The sequence below is a fragment of the Ambystoma mexicanum genome, chromosome 5p, assembly GCF_040938575.1.
Source record: "Ambystoma mexicanum isolate Mex_15411 chromosome 5p, UKY_AmexF1_1, whole genome shotgun sequence".
NCBI lineage: Eukaryota > Metazoa > Chordata > Amphibia > Caudata > Ambystomatidae > Ambystoma > Ambystoma mexicanum.
In genome coordinates this window covers 1,188,667,162-1,188,675,790 of record NC_090930.1, presented here as the reverse complement: position 1 = coordinate 1,188,675,790, position 8,629 = coordinate 1,188,667,162, and the positions used below count along the sequence as shown (strand labels likewise).

General features: G+C 49.6%; 1 pseudogene; it reads right to left on the bottom strand.

Moving 5' to 3' along the window:
- Window positions 1-1,990: 1,990 nt before the first annotated feature.
- Window positions 1,991-2,661, bottom strand: LOC138481765 (GTP-binding nuclear protein Ran-like; annotated as a pseudogene).
- Between the last annotated feature and the right edge of the window lie 5,968 nt (window positions 2,662-8,629).

Below are 8,629 nucleotides of genomic sequence, written 5' to 3'. Positions count from 1 at the left end.
AGCCAGGAACTGCATACTTGCCAACCCACCGATTTAGGTGGTAGGATACCGCTTTTTAAGCAGTCCTACCGCCTACCGATTTAGTGGCAACAAATACCGATTTTTGTAATAAAAAAAATGTTTTTTTTTCTTACAAGAATTGGTAGGGTTGGCAAGTATGCTAGTAGGGAGCCTTTGGACCTTCTTCTGACAACTAGTCCTGTTGCAAAACCAAGGAACTAGCATTGCCTCAGCTATGTCCTGTACATCTAAAGCCCCTCCTCTGGTGAGGATTGAAGGACCTTATGGCACCCAATTGAGACTCCATGTTCTCGCTCATCCTGCAGCAAAAGTTCAGTGAATCTTGGGGATTCATCTTTCCTCACAGTGATTCTTGCTGAGGAATTGCTTGGAAATCAGACCAAAGGCCAATCCAGGTGTTATGCATTTGAGGATTCATACTACTCCTGATATCTATCCCCATGCATTCATTTGAGTTCCAACAGTCACTGGGCCTTTCCACTCATCCTCCCAGCGGGGGGACAGGAGAACCTGTATTGGTTTCTCTGTGAGAGAAAAATGTATGTAAAAGGCTAGCCCATTGGACCCACTCGATGTTTTGGCCACCAATTCCCATCAGCCCTAACCAGCAGTGTCATAGGTAAAGGATCATGGGGGTTGTAGGCCAAAACATCTGGATGGTTACTGGTTGCCCTTCACATGCAGTGCTACTATGACCACCTGTGCCTAGGGATTGTGGAATGCAGTACACAGATCTCAGCAGCTTTCGGCAGGATCAACCACTCCATTCACACAAACAGACACTTCGACCTAGGCATCAGAGACACTGCCCTTAGATGCATCTCCTCTTTCCTCTCTGGCTGCTCCCAAATCATGTTCCTCCTTCCTTTCTCCTCTGCCCCCACCCAGTCCCCCACAGCGTCCCTCAGCGAGCCTCCCTCTCCCCTTCAACCTCTAAATGTTGTCCCTCCTGCGCTCATCCACTCCCACAATCTCCCCTGTTACAACTATGCCAATGACACTCAAATCACCTACAAGATCCCCAACTCCCTGTCTTCATCCCTCCCAGATCTTGCATCTTGCCTCCCAGACGTAGACCGCTGGATGATGAACAACCACTTCCTCCTCGATTCTGGGAAACTTGAAATCCTAATCTGTGGCCAAACAGCTCTCTTTCCCCAACCTACCTCATGGCCGCCTTCCATAGGGCCCCTGCCACTACATCGCCCTCTGTCAAAAACCTAGAATGCACCTTTAGCTCGTACTTGACTCTCTCGCGCCACATCTCGCGCCACATCTATGCTGTCTCCAGATCATGCACCGTCGACCTCCGCATTCTCAAGCAGATCTTTCCATAGCTCTTCTACCCCTATAAAGTCTCTGGAATCATGGCCATCATCCTCTCGCACATAGTCTACTCCAATTCCCTCTATCTAGGGTGCCTGCTTTTCAATTTAGAAAGCTCCAACAGATCCAAAACTCTGCAGTATGAACCAGCTGCAACTTGTATGCTATGTTCCAAAGATACCAAAGCCAGCGGTTGCACCACCTTGGATAGCACCAACAGTAATGTTTTAGACTGCTATATAGTATCTCGAGGTGCCCCTTTTCCTAGCGGAGGTCCAAAAGATGGACAGGAGTAGGAATGACTTGTCAGATAGTTAACATCTGCAGCTGCAGACAAGAGCAACATTTCAGCATGGTTTAACCGGCCAACATGGAGTCACTTTCACACTAACAAGCAGAGCAACTAGTCCTTTCAAGTAGCATGTTCAATACACAGGTTAATGCACTAGTGTCTTTACAGTGCCACAGAACCAGAAAATCAATTAAAACAAACAGAAAACAGTATTGGTGGTTCCACAAGAACTGCATCCTTAAAAGAAGTACTTACAGTGTATAGAAGTTCACTTGCTTAGGTATTTGAAATACAACTTTATTATGGTCTAAACGAAAAAAAAGGAATGGGAATGACAGCAACAAACAGGGTTCACCACTGAAGTGATGTGTCTGTAGCAGTCTTCAAATTAGATTTGAAACTTGAGGGGTAAAGTAATTGCAGTCCAAAACAGCTAAATACGCAGGTCCAAAATATGAAGGAATTAATTTTACTGCCACATTCACTGCGAAGCCCATTCATCTCCTTCAGCATCCCAAAGCTTAAACACATGTTCTGCTCAGCTAGACAATAAAGTGGCAAACACGCTGCACCATCGACATCACAGGACAGTTGCCTATAAAACTAGACTTCTGACGTTGGGCACCATCCGCACTCCCTCACAGATCGTCGTCTTCATCTGGCAGTGCAGTGGTTTGGGCAATCTGTAAATCTTGTTCATACTGTGCTGCCAATGCTGGGTCCATAACTTCAGGGGGTGCGAGGGCAGGCATTGCTACAAACTCCAAGTTAGGATCATTAATTAGCTTTTTTGCAAGCCACAGGAACGGTTTTTCAAAGTTGTAGTTACTCTTGGCAGAAATATCGTAGTACTGGAGATTCTTCTTCCTGTGAAAGACTATGGATTTCGCCTTCACCTTCATGTCTTTAATATCCACTTTGTTGCCACAGAGCACAATGGAGATGTTTTCAGAGACTCGTACGAGATCTCAATGCCAGTTGGGGACATTCTTATATGTGACTCTTGATGTCACATCAAACATGATTATATATTTTTTTGCCTTGGATTTAGCAGCTTATTCAGCCATGGTTGCAGGGTGCGCAAGTACACGGAATCCGAGGAACGTTCTTCATTGGGGATGTGTCCAAGCTGCTGCTTTTATAATGGTGTGTCCTTACTGGCAGCAGTTAGCAGGCCAGTGCAACCTCTATAGACTGTCAGAGGCGCCCGTGAGATCCGCTCCAGCACTTCTGGATATCAACAGCCACATGGTTCACTGTACCTCAGCTCCCCGGTGCCAGTCATCTACATGCTGGGGCGAGCCGCTGAAGCAATGGCGAGGCACTCCTCCTAATGAGTTCTGGCAGGTGTGAGCTTGCACCAGGAGCCGGGGGGAAACCGCACGTTTCAGCCCCACCCTGCGTGAGTCTCGCCAGTTCCACCCGCCTGCAAGTGCAATATGCCATTTGTTCAGCGTAGCTGCACAACGCAGCGCCCCTCTCTCCGGCACCTGCTACATACTTGCCAACCCTACCTATTTAGGCGGTAGGATACCGCTTATTAAGCAGTCCTACCGCCTACCGATTTAGTGGCAACAAATACCGATTTTTTCAATATTTTTGAAACTTTAAGATTCCTACATATTTTTGGTCACAGAATGTTGGCATGTATGGAACTGAATAAATACTGGCATGACCTTAAAGCCTCGCAAGTGGATTGGACTCCAGGACAGGAAATCCTTGTGATGGAGCCTACCAAGCCTAGAGCTTTGGCGGACAAGTGGACTGGACCCTTCAGTATCACCTCCAAGATGGGTGAAGTCAATTATCTGGTTGACATGGGAGTCCCTGGCGTAGCCCTACAGGTATTCCATGTTAACAGGCTCAAGCCTTTCCCCAGACGAGCAGAAGTCTCATGTCTCTTGCTAGCTTCAGAGCAAGAAGAGGATGAGAGTGAGCCCCTTCCTGATTTGCTGCTTAGCAACCCTCCGGATGGTTCAGTGGAGGGAGGGCATCTGTCTCCCGATCTGACGACAGAGCAGCAGAGGGCCTGCAGGCCTTTGCTCCGGCAGTATGCCTCACTGTTTTCACTGACACCAGGCCTTACACCATGGTGTAGGCACGAAATTGACCCTGGTGACAGTGTGCCTGTCAAAAGCAGGTGCTACCGTATGTCAGATAGAGTTAAGAACCACATCCAGGCTGAGGCACCAAGATGTTGGATCTGGGTGTTATTGAACCCTCAACCAGTCCCTGGTCCAGTCCAGTGGTCCTTGTCCCCAAGGCAAGTTCCCAAGCAGGTACCAAGGATTGGAGGTTCTGTGTGGACTACCGAGGAGTCAATGCTGTCACCAAAACTGACGCGCACCCATTGCCCAGGACTGATGAGCTCTTGGAAACCATAGGTGCTGCCAAATTTGTGAGCACCTTTGACCTTACCTCAGGCTATTGGCAAATAGCTCTGATGGACCATGTCAAGGAAAAGACGGCATTCTGAAGACCTGAGGGACTCTACCAGTTTAGGGTCATGCCTTTTGGGTTGAAGAATGCCCCTGCCAACTTCCAGAGATTGGTCAATCATGCACTCAGTGGGCTGGAGGCCTTTTGTGTGGCCTACTTAGACGCCATTGCTGTCTACAGTTCCACCTGGGAAGAGCATTTGACATATCTGGATAAGGTGTTGCAGGCCTTGAAAAGGGCTAACCTCACTATCAAGGCCACCAAGTGCCAGATAGCTCAGGGGAAAGTCACGTATCTTGGTCATGAGGTAGGAGAGGGACAAATCCAACCTCTCCCCAGTAAAGTAAAGGATGCACAGGACTGGGAGACTCCCACTACCCAACCCCGTGTGAGAGCCTTTTTGGGTCTCACCGGGTTTTATCGCAATTTCATGGCAGACTATGGAACCATAGCTGCACCTCTGACAGCTCTGAGTTTACCCAAACAGCCTACGTAGGTTAATTGGACGGAACACTGTCCGAGGGCCTTTAATGGCTTGAAAGAAAGTCTGTGTAGGGCACCTGTGTTGTGTGCGCCTGGCTACAGCAAACCCTTTATCATCCAGACAGATGCCTGCAACACTGGAATTGGAGCTGTCGTGTCCCAATTAGATGACAAAGGAAGGGAACATCCAATCATATACATCACTAGATAACTCAAGGGTAGAGAACGTAGGTGGGCTATTGTTGAAAAGGAATGTTTTAGCATAGTTTGGAGCCTTAGGCATTCTAGCTCAAGACCTCAAAGACACCAGTCCTCACAATACATCTAAATACAGGGCTCTGGTAGAAAGGGTTATTGACACCCTGGGATTGCACTCATTAGTGGTGCCTATACAAGGTTATGTCCTTATCGACATCCTAGATGAAGGTCTTGCCACTGAACGTAATATGCCTCTGAACCCGGCCATTGCCAATCCTTTGGCAACTCTATGGCAAAACCCATGTTCAATTCCTCCTGTCAGCTCCACCATTTCCGGGAAGTACAGGCCAGCTAGAGGAGACCCCTCTTACCTCTCCCTGGAAGGGCTTGTTAGGCAGGCTACTATGGTCTCTTCTAGACCTGCATCTTCTACATCCACTCTGCCCCCAGACATAGAAGCAAAGAAATGTAGATGCCTTGGCAAAGAAGGCATTCACTTCAGGTAGCATGGCCCACAAAGCTACAAATGTGGCAAGTAGATTTGCCGATACTCCTTCAGTCTATGGACAGTGGTGGAAAATACTGCTTGGTATGTCCCGGAAGGAGAAATGCACAAGCACTTGCTGCGAATAGGCCTGGACATTGCAGACTGTGTGGGCCGATCTATGGCATCGGCCATAACACTAACCTCCAATCCACCCGGGACAGGAGCTCCAAGAAGAACTGAGAGCCCTTTTGCTGAAGGGTGCCGTGATAGAGATACCTCCCAAACAGAGAGGATTGGATTGGTATTCCCGGTATTTCCTGGTGCCCAAGAAAGGAAGAAGGAAGTCTTCTTCCCATTCTGGACTTCAGGGCCTTGAACAAGTTATTGAGGAAAGATAAATTCAGGATGATGATATTGAGAGAGATTCTCCACACTCTCGAACTTCAGGACTGGCTGGTGTCCATAGACCTACAGGATGCCTATTTCCACATGTACCAATTCATCAAAAGCACAGGAAGTTCCTAAGGTCCACCATAGGAGATATGCACTCTCGGTTCAAGGTGCTTCCCTTTGGTCTTACCTCCACCCAAAGGGTCTTCACCAAGCTCATGGCGGTAGTTGCGGCTCACCTCAGGAGATCCGGAGTCCTTGTATTCCCATATCTGGATGACTGGCTGATCTGAGGGAAGTCTGTAGTGCAGGTCTTGTCCCATCTGCAGAATACCTGCTCACTGCTGCATAGGCTGGGCTTCTCCCTGAACTTAAAGAAGTCCCACATGAGACCAGTCCAATGGCTCCAGTTCATTGGAGCAGTCCCAGATAACTGGGTTGGAAAGGCCTTCCCTCCCGAGGAGAGAGTAGTCAGCTTTAAACAGATGGTGGACTTGTTTCCGGAACCATGCACTCTACCAGCAGCTTCCTTCCTCTGCCTTCTAGGCCTCATGGCTTCCTGCATTATTCTAGTGCCAGAGGCCAGGTGGAGCATGAGATCCCTGCTGTCAGACTTGCTGTGTCGTGAAGAGTAATAGGGCCTCTGTCCCCAAGTTCCCCAATTTGAAGCCACAGGTGTTGGTGTTGTTCAAGAGGAACCAGGCACAACCGCAGACCCCAAGGCTGTGGGAAGGAAGCCAAGTATTAACACAAACAGTTACAGTATAAGTATGAAAACAGGCACACTCTAAATACCCAAAGATCTTACCTAAACCCGATAAGGGATTGGCTGGGATCGGGAGTGGTGGTGCAAGGGTGCGCGCAGACAGTCCCTGAAGCCTGGTAGTGCTGGCTGTCTTGTGGCACTTGGTATGAAACGATGCTTGAGCGTGACTTTAACAGATGGGGCGAGGCGAAGGCAAATCCAATATGCAGTCCGAGGTTCGATTCCGAGTGTTCATGAAAGGCAAACAAAGCAAGAGGAAGATCCAAAGGCAGTCCAAAGTTCGTAATCCAAAGGTCAGTATTCCGTGTATCCGTGCCGAACAAGTAGTGGTGCCAAAGGTTGAATGAGGAAGCAGTCCGTGATCCGTGAGCCGAGGTCGAGTACCGCGAAACTTGAATCCTGAGACGAAACGCTGAACAGTGTTACGGGAAACAGCTGTGAAGCAATGAGCTATTCGAATAACCCGGCTTTATGTGTGTCTGCCGATCACTTGAGCGGATGACAAGTCACGTGATCGGGAAAGCGTCCCGTAACCAGGAAGCGAACGCGGTCAGCGGCGTCTGCCTGCTCGCAACCTCCAACGAAGCTGCCAATGGAAGCGAGGAACGTAGTGAAGGGGGGCACCACCCCGGCCTTGCAACAAGGACCGCCCACGCTTCCCTCACACCACAGGTAGCCTAGAACCCTGAACTAATTGTGACTTTGGAAACTTAGCGCTATTACTGGTCGAGGAGGTATCGTGAGTGTGAGAGGTGATTTTACTCCTGGTATTGGGTTGTGTGACCTGTTTGGAATTCCTATTGCGCATGACAGAGCCCCCCCTAATGGCCCATGACCACGGGGGCAAGAGGGATGTGACAAGTGAAAACGGGAGACAAGGCGCGGGGGCATGGACATCAGCCTCAGGAACCCAACACCTCTCCTCTAGGGCATAACCAACCCAATCCACCAAGTACTGGAGACCACCCCTGACCACACGAGAACCCAAAATGTCAGCTACCTCGAACTCCTCCGAACCACCCACAGAAACAGGACCAGGGGAACCCCTAAAACGGGTAGGAGCGGGACATGGTTTCAAGAGGGAAGTATGAAAAACGGGGTGTATGTGCCAAGAGACGGGGACTGCCAGGCAGAAAGCCACCGGGTTGACCACCTTGCTGACCCTATAGGGACCCACGAAGTGGGCAGCAATTTTCGACACCCAGGCAGTCGGAGATGTCGAGACGAAAGCCAAACCCTATCACCCACAGCGTAGGAAGGGCCCTCCACCCTCCGAGTGTCAGCCGCAGACTTAGCGGACAACTGAGCCTCTCGAAGATGCGCAAGTGTCTGAGCATGGATGGCCGCTAAGTCACGAACACAAGCCACAGCAGCGGGATTGGCAGAGCAGGAATAATCGGGGATGGGGAGAGTACGGGGGTGCTGAACGTACAGGATGTAAAAAGGAGAGGAGCCAGTAGATGAGTGTGGAGCATTATTATATGCAAACTCCTCTAGGTGTAAGACATTGTACCATGATTGTTGATGTTGTAAAATGAGACAGCGTAAATATTGTTCCATGGACTGATTCACCCTCTCGGTTTGGCCATCTGTCTCCGGATGATATGCGGACGAAAATCGGGAATCAATCCCCAGGAGACCGGTAAGTGCCCGCCAGAACCGAGAGGTGAACTGAGGCCCTCTGTCCGAGATGATCACAGTGGGCAACCCAAAAAGACAAAAGACAGACTTGAAAAAGAGGTTAGCCAATACGGGAGCCGAGGGAATGCCAGAACAGGGAACAAAGCGGGCCAATTTGGAGAATGAATCCACCACTACCCATATTGTATCGAACCCCTGGATTCGAGGAAGGTCTGTTACAAAGTCCATTGTAATCGTGTGCCAAGGTCTAGGGGGTACAGGCAATGGGCGTAACAACCCGACCGGGCGACCGTGGCGATGCTTACACTGGGCGCAGATTGCACAGGTGTTATTATAACATTCCACGTCCCGTTTCATGGACGGCCACCAACACCATCGCTTAAGGAGTGCCAGCGTCCGTTTCTGGCCAGGGTGACCATTAATGGCGCTGTCGTGGGACGACTCCAGAGCGAGGTTGCGGGTGTCCGTTGTGGGCAACAGTAGTTTGTGCTGAATAAAGGACAAGCCCTCATAAATCACTGGATCCCATTCGGAGACTTGCTCGGGGTGTTGTGATACCCAAGTGCGGATGGAGGAGAGAAGGGAA